Source organism: Pan paniscus, chromosome 4, assembly GCF_029289425.2.
Source record: "Pan paniscus chromosome 4, NHGRI_mPanPan1-v2.0_pri, whole genome shotgun sequence".
Lineage (NCBI taxonomy): Eukaryota > Metazoa > Chordata > Mammalia > Primates > Hominidae > Pan > Pan paniscus.
Window position 1 is genome coordinate 158,166,991 of NC_073253.2, and position 15,007 is coordinate 158,181,997.

Genomic DNA, 15,007 nt, shown 5'->3' on the forward strand with positions numbered 1-15,007 from the left:
ATGCAGTTAAGCCATATCTCAGATAGTTACACCCTGCAGTTGAAAAAGGCCATAGAGATTACCTACTAGTTCCATCTCTATTTTGAATAAAGACACTGACTTTCAAAGAAGTCAGTTATTAATAGCTAATATGACACAACATGATGCTAGCAGAGTTGAGACAGCCTTGTTTTCCCAATGATCCAATCAATGTTTCTTATACTCTTCCATTTTATTCATTCATTCATTGTTATTCTGGCATGTACTATGTCAAGAAAAGGCACATGTTAGATGTTATAGAGAAGGCCGAAAGTATGTCCTTGTGGCCGACACTCTACAGTTATATTCAGAACACCATAATAAGTATACAAAAGTATACTACAAGAAAACATGGAAGGTCCAAACAAGTGTTTGGATATAGCTTTTGAGTTCAAATGAGAAAAAAAATAAAGCCATGGTTAATAATTCTTGCCAAGCACGTTAGTAAATGCTTTACAGATCTTTTCTCACGTAATCTTCACTACGCAACTCACAAAACAGTTATTATTAAACCCCATTTACAGATAAAGACACACTGAGAGTAACTTAGTAATGTACAAAAGATAGTATAGCGGCTAAATATTCAAATCAAGGCAGTGACTCTAATCATCGTATTGCACTGCTCACCTACAGTAGTAGAAAGGATGAAAAAATTTTGGAGAGAACATGAGATGCATAGGACAAAAAGTATGCACAGTACTTCCAATTATGAGAAAAAGGAGCAATATCATGGGTTAAAAAAGCATATTGTAAGTATTCACAGAGATGGCAAACTGCATGTGTGTTTGTAGAACAGAATTAGAAAATTACGATGGAAAGGTAGGAAGGGCCAAATAGTCAAAGGGATTGAGTACCAAGGTAAATTGTTGGGTTTTATATTGTGAGCAGTGGGAGATAGCAAACCTTTCTGAGCATAGGAGATGCATATTCAAAACAGATTTTTATGAACATTAATAGTAGTGCTTTTATTTCTTTTAAAATGACATACTCTTGCATATTTTAAAGGAAAAAAACAAAACAAAAAGACCTAAGAAAGCACTGAAATATTTTGAAAACCAGGACAGCAACCAGACTAGAAATAATAACTAGCCAGATTTGTTTAAAAAGTCCTCATCACCAATTATAACACACCAGATTTGCTTTTTTACCAGCTGAGAAAAAAAAAATGCCCTCACTTCCACTGTTTGTTTTTACTCATTGGCACCATTTTCAATCATAATTACATTCAATAATATTTTGAATAATTGAAATGTTGATTCTTAGTTACCCAAAACTCTTGGTTTTTGTTATAGTATGAAATTATTGAGGATTGACTCTACTTACCAAAGGAATCAAGTAAAATATACGGTTGGAATATTTATCCAAAATCCAACTTGAATTATACTTGTTCCAAATACTTCCCATTGTAAAGGACCCTTCTTCTGCATGCATAAATTGCTGAGAAATCAGCACATATTTTATGGTAAAAGATAATGTAATCAAGTGACTGGCAGCCCATTTAAATACCAAAATATTATTAATGTATAAGAATACTTTGCGCAAAGAATCTGTATGACTTATTTTTAACAAGGGAAAAAAAAGAATACACAGTAAAAGGAAATTTTCTATAATGTGAGTGGACTGGGCAAAATAGACCTTTCTAAAGAGTCTCCTTCCTCCCTCCAAAAAAAAGAAAAAAATAGAACACCTATTCTGAGCATTTCTTCAATCCTACACTCAGTCAAGTCGTAATGACTCTACTGGTAGCTTGAAATTGGCCATTTGGGAAGAACATACAGCAGAAATATCAGTAAATGCAACAAATCTGGGCAGTTTTTTATTCCAGAGCCAATTTTCCAATACATAACTAATTATAAATGTTCCAAATGTTTTCTTGATTCAGGAACCTTGATTCTTGTGAAAATATTTGAGAATTTGGTGACTGAAATAGAAATCTTATAGAGGACATTTGAAATATAAAAATCAGTTATGTTTTATTTTTTAAAGAACAGAAGTCTTCTAAGATGTATCATTTTCCCTTTGTCATAGGAAGGCTCCCAAAATGTTTTGCCATTCACTGAATATTTTTGAGGCTATTAATGAGAATGCCCCTTAAATCTAATAGTCTTCTTCACTTGTTCTCAAATACTAAAATGCTGATGCTTATTAAAACACAAACTCCTGAGCTGCACACACTCCGAGAATTTCTAATTCTGTAGATTTGGGTTGGTGGTCAAGAATGTGCATTTTTAACAAGTTTCTGGATGATGCATATGCTCCTGGTTTAGGCCTCATACTTTGAAAACCATTGGATACTTAACCATATTTTTATTAGCAACTAGAAAATTTGCCCTTAATAATATAAAATATTTTAACTTTCTGATGAAAATCGTTTTAAAAGGTAATGGTCAGGCTGGGCACAGTGGCTCACACCTTTATTCCCAGCACTTTGGGAGGCGAGGTGGGCCATATTGCTGGAGTCCAGGAGTCCAGCCTGGGCAACATAGCGAAACCTCGTCTCTACCAAAACTACAAAAATTAGTCGGGCATGGTGGTGCGTGCCTGTAGTCCCAGCTACTCCGGAGCTGAGAAGGGAGGATTCACCTGAGCTCCAGAGGCTGATGCTGCAATGAGCCAAGATAGCGCCACTGAGCTCCAGCCTGGGTGACGGAGTGAGACCCTGTCTCAAGAAAATAAATTAATTAATTTTAAAAAGGTGAGGGGCCAGGTGCAGTGGCTCACAACTGTAATCCTCGCACTTTGGGAGGCTGAGGCAGGCAGATCACTCGAGGTCAGGAGTTCTAGACTACCCTGGCCAACATGGTGAAACCCTATCTCTACTAAAAATACAAAAATTAGCCCAATGTGGAGGTGCACGCCTATACTCCCAGCTACTGGGGAGGCTGAGGCAGGAGAATCACTTGAACTCAGGAGGCAGAGGTTGCAGTATGTTGAGACTGCACCACAGCACTCCAGCCTAGAAGACAGAGTGAGACTCTGTCTAAAAAAAAAAAAAAAAGAAAAAAAAGTAATGGTCTACTTTCTTCAGAATTACTTACCAGACATAATTTAGTATTTCTTAAATAAGAGATCTCTCTCTGGGCCATTAAGTCATCATTTAGATATCAGTTCTCATTTTTCATCAGTATTTGAAAATCTAGCCTTGGACTTTGTGTCTCTTTCTCTCTTCCCCACCCCCCCACACACAGACACACACACACACAGACACACACACACACACACACAACACCAAATCTGTTTTGTATTTATTATTGTCCCTTTAAGTTGAAGCAAAGCCACTTCACTTTTCATAACTTAACTTTTCGCCCCAAAAGTAGAAATATCCATTTTTCTTTCTTAGGGTTGTTGTGTGAACGAAGTACATAATACCGGTATATGTTGAGCAATACAACTGACAACGCTCAAGTATTCAAAGATATACTATAATAGTGAATCTGATTTTTATTTGAAAACTGAATTACTTTGCAAAACAAATAGGAAAGATAAAATAGCTATAAAAAATGTCAGAGGACCTTATTTAAACATCTTGAATCTTATTTTAAATACAGCATTATACATACCTCAAAGAATGCCCATCTATGAGTTTATTCACTTATATATCATGAAACTAATATTTATTGAGTGCCTAGTATATATCGGGTAGTGTGTACTGGGAATATAGCACTGAAAAAAAAAAAAAAAAAGACAGGAAGACCAGTGTCATGACTTTTAGAGTCTACTAGGGCATACAGGTATTAATCAAATAATCATGTTAGTGAACTTTTCAGTTAAGGGTGAATAATTTATCCAAAGTAAATTAGATACATTCATTTTTAGGGCTACTGTGAGTACATATTATAAATAATAACTGACCTACATTTGAAAATCAAAGAAATAGTCCATAAGGAAATGATAATCTCGTGCTGAAAATAATCTTGTGCTGAAATCTGGAGAATTAACAGGAGTTAACTAGGCAAAAAGAAAACAGTGTTCCACAAGGAGGAAGCACTGCACAGAGCCCTGGGGTGAGTGAGAGGATGGTGGAGTGTTGAAAGCTATGAGAGACAGTATAATAGCCCTGGTAGTAGGAAGGGAGTGGAGAGAAAGATTGAGAAAAAGTGAGCAGGTAAGGCTGGAGAGATCATGATAAGAATTTTACCAGGCTAAGAATTTTAATTACCTTAAGAACAATAGAAAGGCAAGGGTAGGTTATAAGAAGTAGAGAGAGATATATAAACAGATTTGTGTAAAATATCACTACCTTGGTTGCTTTAGATATACTAAATTGAATAAAATGCATGGCTAAATTAATTTCACTATTTTTTCCTCTTCTAATATGCCTCCTAGAAAACTTAAAATTTTATGTGTGGCTCTCAAATTTCATATAGAAAGTCTTAAATAAACTTTATTTTTCTCTATTGCTTTGGGCAAGGCATATGAGAAAAAGTCAACAAACAATTGTTTGTTCTTATTAGGTAAGATTTTTAAAAATTTCTAAGTACTACTAAACATTTAGACATTTATAAACTATGTATGAATCACACCATAAGAACTTATATGCATAATTCAGACCCCAGGCTTAGATATTTAGCCCAAAGCAGTAGAAAAAAATATTCCAGGATAGTATTGTCCATCAAATATAATAAGAGCCATCTGTAAAATCTTAAGTTTTCTAGTGGTCACATAAGAAAACTAAAAAGTTAAATTAATTTAATATTTTATTTAACCCCATAAATCTAAAATCTTTTTTTTTTTTTTTTTTTTTTTTGAGACGGAGTCTTGCTCTGTCGCCCAGGCTGGAGTGCAGTGGCGCGATCTCGGCTCACTACAAGCTCCGCCTCCCGGGTTCACGCCATTCTCCTGCCTCAGCCTCCCGAGTAGCTGGGACTACAGGCGCCCGCTACCACGCCCGGCTAATTTTTTGTATTTTTAGTAGAGACGGGGTTTCACCGTGTTAGCCAGGATGGTCTCGATCTCCTGACCTCGTGATCCGCCCGCCTCGGCCTCCCAAAGTGCTGGGATTACAGGTGTGAGCCACTGCGCCCGGCCCTAAAATCTTATTTCAACATTCAATCAATATATAATTATTGAGATATTTTCCATTTCTTTTCTAGTATTACGTTTGGAATCCAGTGTTTTTCTGACTCTCACAGTGTATCTCATCTCAGAGTATTCACATTTTAAATGCTCAATACCTTCATGACTAGTGGCTGCTGTATCACACACCACAGTTCTAGGAGGTGGTGGTTCTGGTATCTTATTCTCCTAACACTAACCAATTTGGTGACCTTAAAAAAGTCACAATCTTTAGGTTTCCTTTTGTCATCTATGACACAGGCATAATATTCATTTTATCTGCCTCAAAAAGCTACAATAATAAATTTAAAAACAATTCAATATATTTGAATATTCAACTCAATAGCTCACATTAAGAATGATTTCCATCTTACTTTACTTTCATGATTTTTATCCCTTGAAAATTAATAATAAAAACAAACACCAAAAAGGATTACTACTACTAAAACAAATATCAGTACTATTTGTACTGTGATAACTTTAAAATTACACTAAATGTTGTTAGATTTTCTATAAATTAAATTAGAACTCACACAAATGTCCTTTATGAATGAAGTTATTAGCCAATTATTCAAAAAGAACATACGTGGGCATTTTAATAAATTATAAATATCTAATGATGCTCTTGTGTAAATACTGGGCAGATGCCTTGGCTATGAGAACCACAAGCATTTTCACTACTCAGGAAATTGATAATAGCCTAGATTAAGGAGGAAATTATGAAAAACAGTCCAGAATTTTAATTAACACTTAAATACTCTAAACTGAAATCACAATAACATAACAAATAATGCAGCAAATCCAGATTTATATCAGTTTGTAGAACTGCTGAAAAGTGAATTTATTAAATAAGGTGTTCAGAACCTTATTTTCTCAGATTATCTTTTTTTTATTTTTTAAAAAAGAAACAGGGTCTCATGCTCTGTCACTGCATCTGGAGTGCAGTGGTACAATCATAGTTCACTACAGCCTCAACTCCCAGGCTTGAAAATCCCTCCTGCCTCAGCCTCCCAACTGGCTAGGACTAGAGATGTGTACCACTGCATGTGGCAAATTTTTTAAGAAAACTTTTGTAGAGATGGGGTCTCACTATGTTGCCCAGGCTGGTGTTGAACTTCTGGCCTCAAGTAATCCTCCCGCTTCAGCCTCCCAAAGTGCTGGAATTACAGAAGTGAGCCAATGTGCCCAGCCCCAGATATCTCAATGGTATCCATTTGATACAAATGATTTTAATTACTTAGTTGTTATATGCATCATGTGATATGCATCATAAGAAAACCTAAACAGGGTTTGAATTATTCCCAATAACGCAAATGTGTCACTGTAACTAGTATTTTGTGTGTTAAGAGGGTTGGGTGTTCTGTCACTGGTATTCTTGAACTCTGGATCAAAACTTAAACCCCTATTGCATTTAGAGTTCAGTGCTAAGACTGGTATAATACCTCTCTATAATTTTTTAAATCTGTTATAAATATCAGGCCACTTGGAAGAAAATTTAATATTGTAATCATTCTAGTGCTTTGCTAAAAGTACTACCACCTTTAACGATTCCCATTGTGGTAGATACTGCATGAATGTCTCTAATTCTTTGGTTTCTGTGCACCCATTTTGCTACATGATTTTCACTAATAATTACTGATGAGATTGAATCTATACCCTTTCTCTTTCTGTGTACTTTTTTCTTGTAGCAAAATATACATAACATAAAATTCATTATTTTAGCCATTTTTGAGTGTACAATTCTGTGGCATGAAGTACATTCACATTATGCAACTATTACCACCATCCATCTTCAGAACTTTTTTGTCTTCCCCAGCTGAAACCCTGTGTCTATTAAATATTAATTCCCAATTCCAGTCCCTGGAACAACTCCAGTTCCTGGCAACCACCACTCTACTTGCTATGAATTTGACTACTCTAGGAACCTAGTAGAAGTGGAATCATACAATATTTGTCCTTTTGTGACTGGCATAATTCACAACGTAATGTTTTCAAGTTTCAGCCATGCTCTAGCATGCATCAAAATTCCCTTAAGACTGGATAATAGTTCATTGCATATATGCACCACATCTTGTTTATCCATTCATCTGTTGATGGACACCTGGGTTACTTCTGCTTCCGGCTTTTGTGAATAATGCTGCTACTGAACAAGGGTGTGCAAATATCTGTTTGAATCCATGCTTTTGATTATTTGAAAATTAAATTCTTTTAATTCTTTGGGTATGTACTTAGAGAGGGAATTGCTGGATCACATTGTAATTCTATGTTTAAATTTTTGAAGAATCACCATACCATTTTCTATAGCAGCTCCATCATTTTATATTCTCACCAACAATGCAGAAGTGTTCCAAATTCTCTGTATCCTTTCCAACACTTGTCAATTTCAGGTTTCATTTCATTTTGTTTTATTTTTCCAGCCTAATGGGTATAAAGCAATATCGCTTTGTGATTTTGATTTGCCTTTATTCTTTTACTCACAAACCTGGCTGGTTTTATGACTAATTTTAGTCAATGAAATACTAGCAAAGTGACTCATGAACAAGATTGAAAATGTGCTTGGGCTTGTCTCTTGCCCTCTGCTGGTAATGGATGGTCCCTGAGTTACAATGGTTCAACTTCACAATTTTTAAACTTTATGATGGCTTTAGCAAGGTATCAAATGCATTTTTTACTTAGAATATTTTTCACTTACAATAGGCTTATTGGAATGTAACCCCATCAGAAGTCAAGGAGCATCTATACAATGGGAAGAACATACTCAGGCTTGCCTGTTGAAGAAAGGGATATGAGGAACAGAGCCAAACTACTCAAGTCAGCCCAGATGAGGACATCCTAGGTTAGGCAACCGGTAGCTGACCCTCAACCAAACATGTGAGTGAGCTAGCCAAGATGAGCAGCACCTTCAAGCTAATTCTTGTTGGCTGCAAAGGCACATGCAAGCCCAGGTGAGACCACCTAAGTATAGCCATGTCAGTCAATCCTAGTTCCAGTCAGCAAAACCCTATAGACTCAAGGCTAAACAAACTGTCACTTTGTTTATTTTGTAGTATTACTACTAACACTGGATAAGTCATACATAATCTGTGGTAGGAAACCAAAAATTAAATAATTGCATGAAAGTCTGATGCTAAAAAATAAATTAAGATAGAAATATGGTGGTAAGAATGTGACAAAAGGAAAGATCAAGTTGGTTAATATTGCTGCAGTACAGTGGATAGACCAGAAGAATGAGGATGGAAAAGCAATTTTGCTCTTTTGAGAAAGTATGTTTTCCTGTCTCCATTCACTCTGTCAAACCATGGACATTGTGTTTGGCTCCAGAAACCCTTTTCTAAAAATCTATTAGCTGAGAAAGCAAAGAAAAAAGGACATTGGTTTCTATCCATGTAAGATCAGGAAGGTCACAAGTCCAGGCATAACAGTCTTTCTAACGGGCAGACTGCAATTCTTATTGGCTACACAGCTATTATTTTCACTTACACTCCAATCCTTGTGACCCTGGTCATCTCACAAACTTTGTTCTATTTTATACCTGGCCTAATATAAGTCTCTATGTTTCCTACCTGATCTTTGTCAACATTTGAGTCAGAACTTTTGGTCTGGAATTATAACTTCCATTGGTTTCTTCTCATTGTGTTTCTCAGAAATGCAACTTTTCAGAAAATACAAATTAAACACGACTGGGATGTTGTGGATGACACACCTAGCTTGCTATTAAAAATTGTTTTCTTTCACTATGAAAACACAAGTTCCAAGAGTTTTAAACACAGTGCTAGAAACAATTATAATCTCCACCCCCAACCTTTGCTTTCTTTCTCTGTGATATTTGGCACAGTATTCTTATAGTTGTCATTAGCATCAGTATTTTCACTGGTCATGAAATGAGCTGTAGAGCACCCTCACAATGAAGCCAAGGGAACGTAATGCCAATTTTTGTTCTGTGATCAATTTGAAATGGCTTGCTGTTTGGGTCCTGACTGAGACAGATTAACAACATCTTACTGCAAAATGCTATTGATCAATCTACTGTTTAAAAAAAATTACCATAGAAATGTGTTATTTCTGATATCTCATCTCCCTTTATTTAACTTTATAGTCTAACATTATTTTCATAAATAACACCCGTTTCCAGCAATGTCAAAGCACACAATACCACAGGGATTTTATTAAAATGCATTTAACAGTGGTAAACATGCCAACAGAACACTTAGCTTCATAAAGAAAAAAACATTAAAAGAAAAAAAGAATAAAATCTGGACCTAATTTTCATACACAAATATCATCTTCAAGATAGTTTTTTTTCCAGTTTTTATAGCTTATGTCATGAGAAATATATCAAAACTATTATTTGACATGTAAAAAAGAAACCTGGTTGTATCTTACTCATCTTAATCTATATAGCAAGAATTTTTAACGTGGGAAGCTCAAGCCACCCAGAAGACCATGTATGGAATTCAGGAAGTCCAGGAACTTGAATGAATACAATTAGATCCCCTTTTCCCACTAACCTGTAACTGGTTTAGCCATTCCTTAAGCTATGAATGTAGGCAAGAGACCATAGTACTGTTAAAATCTGTGGTTCTCATCAGAAGAAATCACAATTTTCATATTATTAATACATTAAAGTTGTGCAAATAGTTCAATATATTATTTATGTCCACCACTATGTCAAAATTATAGTAATAATTAGGTAATCATAGATTCGATTACTAAATGTGTTGAAGAAGTGTATATATTACCATGTCACAAGTTTGTTTCATTATATTTGTGAAATGTTTTTAAATATAGGTTTTCTTTAATCTTAGGTATTTTATGCCCTCAATAACTTTATTTAGAAAGGGGGGGTCTACAGGTTTCACCAGGTGCCAAAGGGGTCCATGGTACAAGTATTCTTAATAACCTCTGCTCACCGGAAATATATTTACTAGCAGAAAATTCTTGTTGAACATCTTAAGATAGAAAAAATTCAGCATCACATCTAGCAGAATGAAATTTGATGAGTCACTGACTGAAAACTTTGTGTGGGCAGCCTTAAGGAAAACTAAAATAAGCAATATTCGAGGCCACTCTCTTTCTCCTCCTTCTGAGCTAAATACCCTTATTCTGCCTTGTGCTGAAGTTATCCAGTGTGCTCTCGGAAAGCAAATGGTTTCCTCTCCTTTCCTGGCAGTTCTCAAACGTTGAGACTTTTGTCTATACTCTATTAAGCAAGGTCTGTGCTAAAAGGAACTGGTAAGTGTGTTAATTATCAATGCCTCATTGTAAAACATGAGTAAAAATAGAGAAGACACCATCTATAATCTTGAGTCCAGAAACTCAAGTGTCTCTACTTACCTGAATTTTCAAAAATTCTAGAAAGGGTCAAGTTCACAAATATCTCCAATTGTGCTACATTTTAGAGCCTAATTTTCAGGTTTCAGGATCTAATAATCCTTCAGGGGTTTCATCAGACCCCAACAAAATTACTTCCACCTCTACCACACAACTAAAGATATTTTAGGTTTAATTTTTCTCCTCCTCCTTCTAATAGATCACCCAGATCAAAAGGAGCAGGTATCAAGTATGCACGAACGCAGCTCAAAACACTTTATTCAACCACATTCCCAAAGGAAACAGCAGTGATAAATCTTTAGTAATAAATGAAAGTTTGACTAAGCCATACTAATATTTAAGGTTGGTTAATTTCGTGCCAGCCACCGTGGCCATACGGTTAACCCAGCATTGAAGTAAACTTAGATTTTGTACGTAATCTAGGCCATATGTACAGGAGATTGAAATTAGTAAGGCAAGGTCCACTGCAGGTTCCTTATTAGTCCCTTCTCACACTGCTAATAAAGATATACCCAGGACTGGGTAATTTATAAAGGAAAATGGTTTAATTGACTCACAGTTCAGCATGGCTCAGGAGGCCTCAGGAAACTTAACAATCATGGCAGAGGGGGAAGCAAACATCCTTCTTCTCATGGCAGCAGCAAGAAGCGCCTAGCAAAAGGAGGAAAAGCCCCTTATAGAACCATCAGATCTCGCGAAAACTAACTCACTTCACAAGAACAGGATGGGGGAAACTGCCCCCACGATCTATTTATTTCCACCTGGTCCCTCCCACAACACGTGGGGATTATGGGAACTACAATTCAAGATGAGATTTGAGTGGGAACACAGCCAAACCATATTAAGTTGGATTAGGTGTCTTAGTTGATTCCTGCTGTTACAATAAAATACCATAGACTGGGTAATTTATAAATGGTAGAAATTTATTTTTCACAGTTCTAGAGGCTGAGAAGTCTAAGACTGTGGCACCAGCAAATTCACTGGCCGGCGAGGGCCTTTGATAGTGCCTTCTATGTGTCCTCACATGGCACAAGGGCAAAAGGGACAAACTTGCTCTCTCCCGTCCTTTTTTAAGGGCACTAATCCCATCCACCCTCACAGCCTAATCACCTCCTATGGACCCCACCTTTTAATATTATCACCTTGGGGGTTAAGTTTCCATGTATGAATTCAAACATGCATTCAAACCACAGTTCAAGGGAAATGAATTCATCTCCTTTGCTGAATTTGAACATAATAAAACTCACAATAAATTTTTTATTCTTCATACCTACAAGAGACTCTCTGAAAGACAAGTGTGGACCAGTATTCCAAAGTCCAGATGTTTTCTAAAGCTTAATGTATCTGTATATGTATTCAATATAACTTAGTTGATCCCATTTCATGTTCCTTTTCATAGATTTGGATATATGAATTAACATATATTCACTCCTGGTGAGACTAGCAGCATGTGATATAAAATATCACAAAATAGCAAATGGTTAAGCCAAGTTCTTTTTTCTTTCTCCATTCCTGTATAATCTAGGGCACCCAGTTGATGGGGCAAAAGGAAAATTTTAAGATGAAGTTTTAAGTTGAAATTGGATAGGTTAAAAAAAATGTATTCACATTTTTCTGCCTACCTCAAGGGAAATGTACTAACTGAGGATCACATTGAAATGGAGGTGTGTTCAGACACTTCCTGAGTTTTTATATTTAACTTCCTTTAGACTCAAAGCAAGAACACAGGGAGCCCACCTCCATTTCACATCCTGTTAGCACATTTTATAGGGGAGGGAAGAGATGATTGAATAGTTAGAATCTGTACAGTTCTAATTATGTGGGATGCTGAAATAAGATTAGCAAGAATTGAAATGCTGAAAAGCAAACAATATCCACAGAAATGGGGTTAAGGAAAGTCTTGGCATTATTTAAGAGGATAAATCTCTTTCCAACTAGCATATTATAACAAGAATATTTAAGTTTAGTACATACTATAGAGCAAACTGAGGCTGTCTCTCTTTTGTTAAGGTATAGATCTTTAACCTTTTTTGAACTGAAGAACTTCAGGGGTGAAAAACAAGCACCCCTGAAGGGCGAGGGTTCACACATGTTCTAGAATAATGAGCAGTTAACAACTGCAATGTCATCTGTAGGAGAAATATGTCACTATTCCATTTAGACACATTCAGGGCCCCTCTGCTTGCAGATCACCTCACTTTGAAGTTTTAAATACATCCAGTATTAACATATGACAAAGGAAATCATGGATTAGATAAACCCAAACATTTTAACAGATATATAAATACCGATGTGAACAGTATCATCTTTGAACAATACAATTAATATGACTGACTTCCATAAAAAATTTATTCACTTGGCTCTTTGACACAGTACCTGCTTTTACCCTCCCCAAATATTATTGAACTGCCAAGTTGTATTTGGCTAAAAGCTTTGGGCTATTTAAATGAAATTACACTTAAAACTACTTACAAGGTCAGAGGACATCTTCTCAGATTTTGGCAAGATCTTTGCCATTTGTTCAATTAACGCACTGATGATCTGAAAGTAAATCTTGTGCTGGGGAGAGAAAGTTACATAATGTCCATCTATGTGACAAGCATCTGAACTGGTATTCACTAAGTCTGAGAATCTAGTCAAAGTTATGATGAATACAGGGCTTACCTGGTGAGAAGGGGGTGGTGGCTTAAGAATTCAACAACTTTAGGTCGGCTGAATCCATCGGTAGATCAGATATTCATATAACACAGTACTCTCAGCTTTCCCAAGAGCAGAGTCAGGACTGGGCTCAGTGGCTCATGCCTATAATCCCAGAAATTTGGGAGGCCAAGGTGGGTAAATCACTTGAGGCCAGTAGTTTGAGACCAGTCTGGCCAACATAGGGAAAGCCCGTCTCTACTAAAAACACAAAAAGTTAGCCAGGTGTGGTGGTGCAAGGCTGTAATCCTAGCTACTTGGGAGGCTGAGGCAGGAGAATCACTTGAACCTGGGAGGTAGAGGTTGCAGCGAGCCAAGACTGCACCATTGCACTCCAGCCGGGCTGACAGAGTGGGATTCTGTTTCAAGAAAAAAAAAAAAAGTTGAATTGAGTCTGAGAGTTGATGCCTTCTTATATTTTGCATGTTGCTTGCTTGCTGCACCCAGCCCTGCAGGAATTTTAAGCATTTTGATACTTTCAGTCACATTTGATGTTAGGGTGGATATGATACAGGAAGGCAGTATTTTCCAAAATGTAGTTTAAGGTCCACTTAAATCAGGAGTATCTGAAAAACCTGGAAAAACTGGGATTTCTATATCTTTTACTCAGAGACTGAGGCTTGATTAATCTGCATTTATACCATCTATTTTGGGTGATTCCAGTGCATTTTAAAGTAGATCCTCCAGTATTTTCTGCATAACTGGATGATTGATTGAGCGAATAAACAGAATGTAAGTGGAGACTCCGGCAGTTGTTTAAAAATGATCTTGTACTGGCTGGGTGCGGTGGCTCACACCTGTAATCCCAGCACTTTGAGAGGCCAAGGCGGGCAAATCACGAGGTCAGGAGATTGAGACCACCCTGGCTAACACAGTGAAACCCCATCTCTACTAAAAATACAAAAACAAAATCAGCTGGGCGTAATGACAGGCACCTGTGGTCCCAGCTACTCGGGAGGGTGAGGCAGGAGAATGGCGTGAACCTGGGAGATGGAGCTTGCGGTGAGCCGAGATCATGCCACTGCACTCTAGCCTGGGTGACAGAGCAAGACTCTGTCACAAAAAAAAAAAAAAAAAAAAAAAAAAAAAAAAAAATTATCTTGTACTCCGCATTTTTCTTGAACTAAGAAAGAAACTAACTGGAAAGAAGAATGTCTGCATATGAATTTACTCATTCATGTAACTTACCATGTTGCTTTTTCTAATAGAATATATTCTAATAACTTCAAATAATTTTACATAGAAACATTGAGTTTATTCTGAAGTATTTAATGGTAGGTAACTGCAAATACAGGCAGGTAAAGTAAAAATAAATAATTGAGTTTCTTAAACTTTTCTGAATTTACAGTTCTTAATTTTTGGTCCCCAATATTTTACTAACTCATTCATCCAGAACGCTACTAAGTTAGCACAATATATACTCTTAAAACAGAATATCTTTAAAGATGTCCCCTAAAACAGGAGCAAAAACAAAATATAAGTTTTATACTATTCCACAGAAAACATGGGATTCACATATTCCCTTGAGGGAAAGGTTATCTTTTCAAAAGGTTATCTTTTGAATCAACCTAAACAGAAGAAATACTTCTATTTAAGAAGCTGGAATAATGATAAGAACTGCTGTTAGACTTCTAATTGTAGAAACACCTAAATTTCTAATTTACAAGTTGTCCTGTTCCTGCTATGAAAGGATGTTTTATACTTTTCAGTCTTGAATTCATGTTTGTTTCTTATGTACTATACAGCTCTCTTGGATCCAGCAAAGCCTTACTTGATAGATACTCTGTTATCCCATTTATTGCAGCAATGATTATGATATGAAGATGCATTTTGGTGCTAACAAAATCATATTGTAGGCTCAATAGCTAAAGAGGCAGAACAGAATGGCCCACCAAGGTACAGTTTT

The 15,007-nt window shown here is 36.3% G+C and overlaps 1 long non-coding RNA gene across 1 annotated transcript in view; it reads right to left on the reverse strand.

The window, feature by feature from the left end:
• The window catches only part of LOC134730461 (uncharacterized), a 217,071-nt gene extending 202,512 nt beyond the window's left edge, over positions 1 to 14,559 (reverse strand). The window contains exons 1-2 of the long non-coding RNA XR_010112240.1: positions 13,069 to 14,559; positions 10,962 to 11,055 (exon numbers count right to left, since the gene is read on the reverse strand). This is a non-coding gene — a long non-coding RNA (uncharacterized LOC134730461). The remainder of the gene's footprint in view (positions 1 to 10,961; positions 11,056 to 13,068) is intronic.
• Between the last annotated feature and the right edge of the window lie 448 nt (positions 14,560 to 15,007).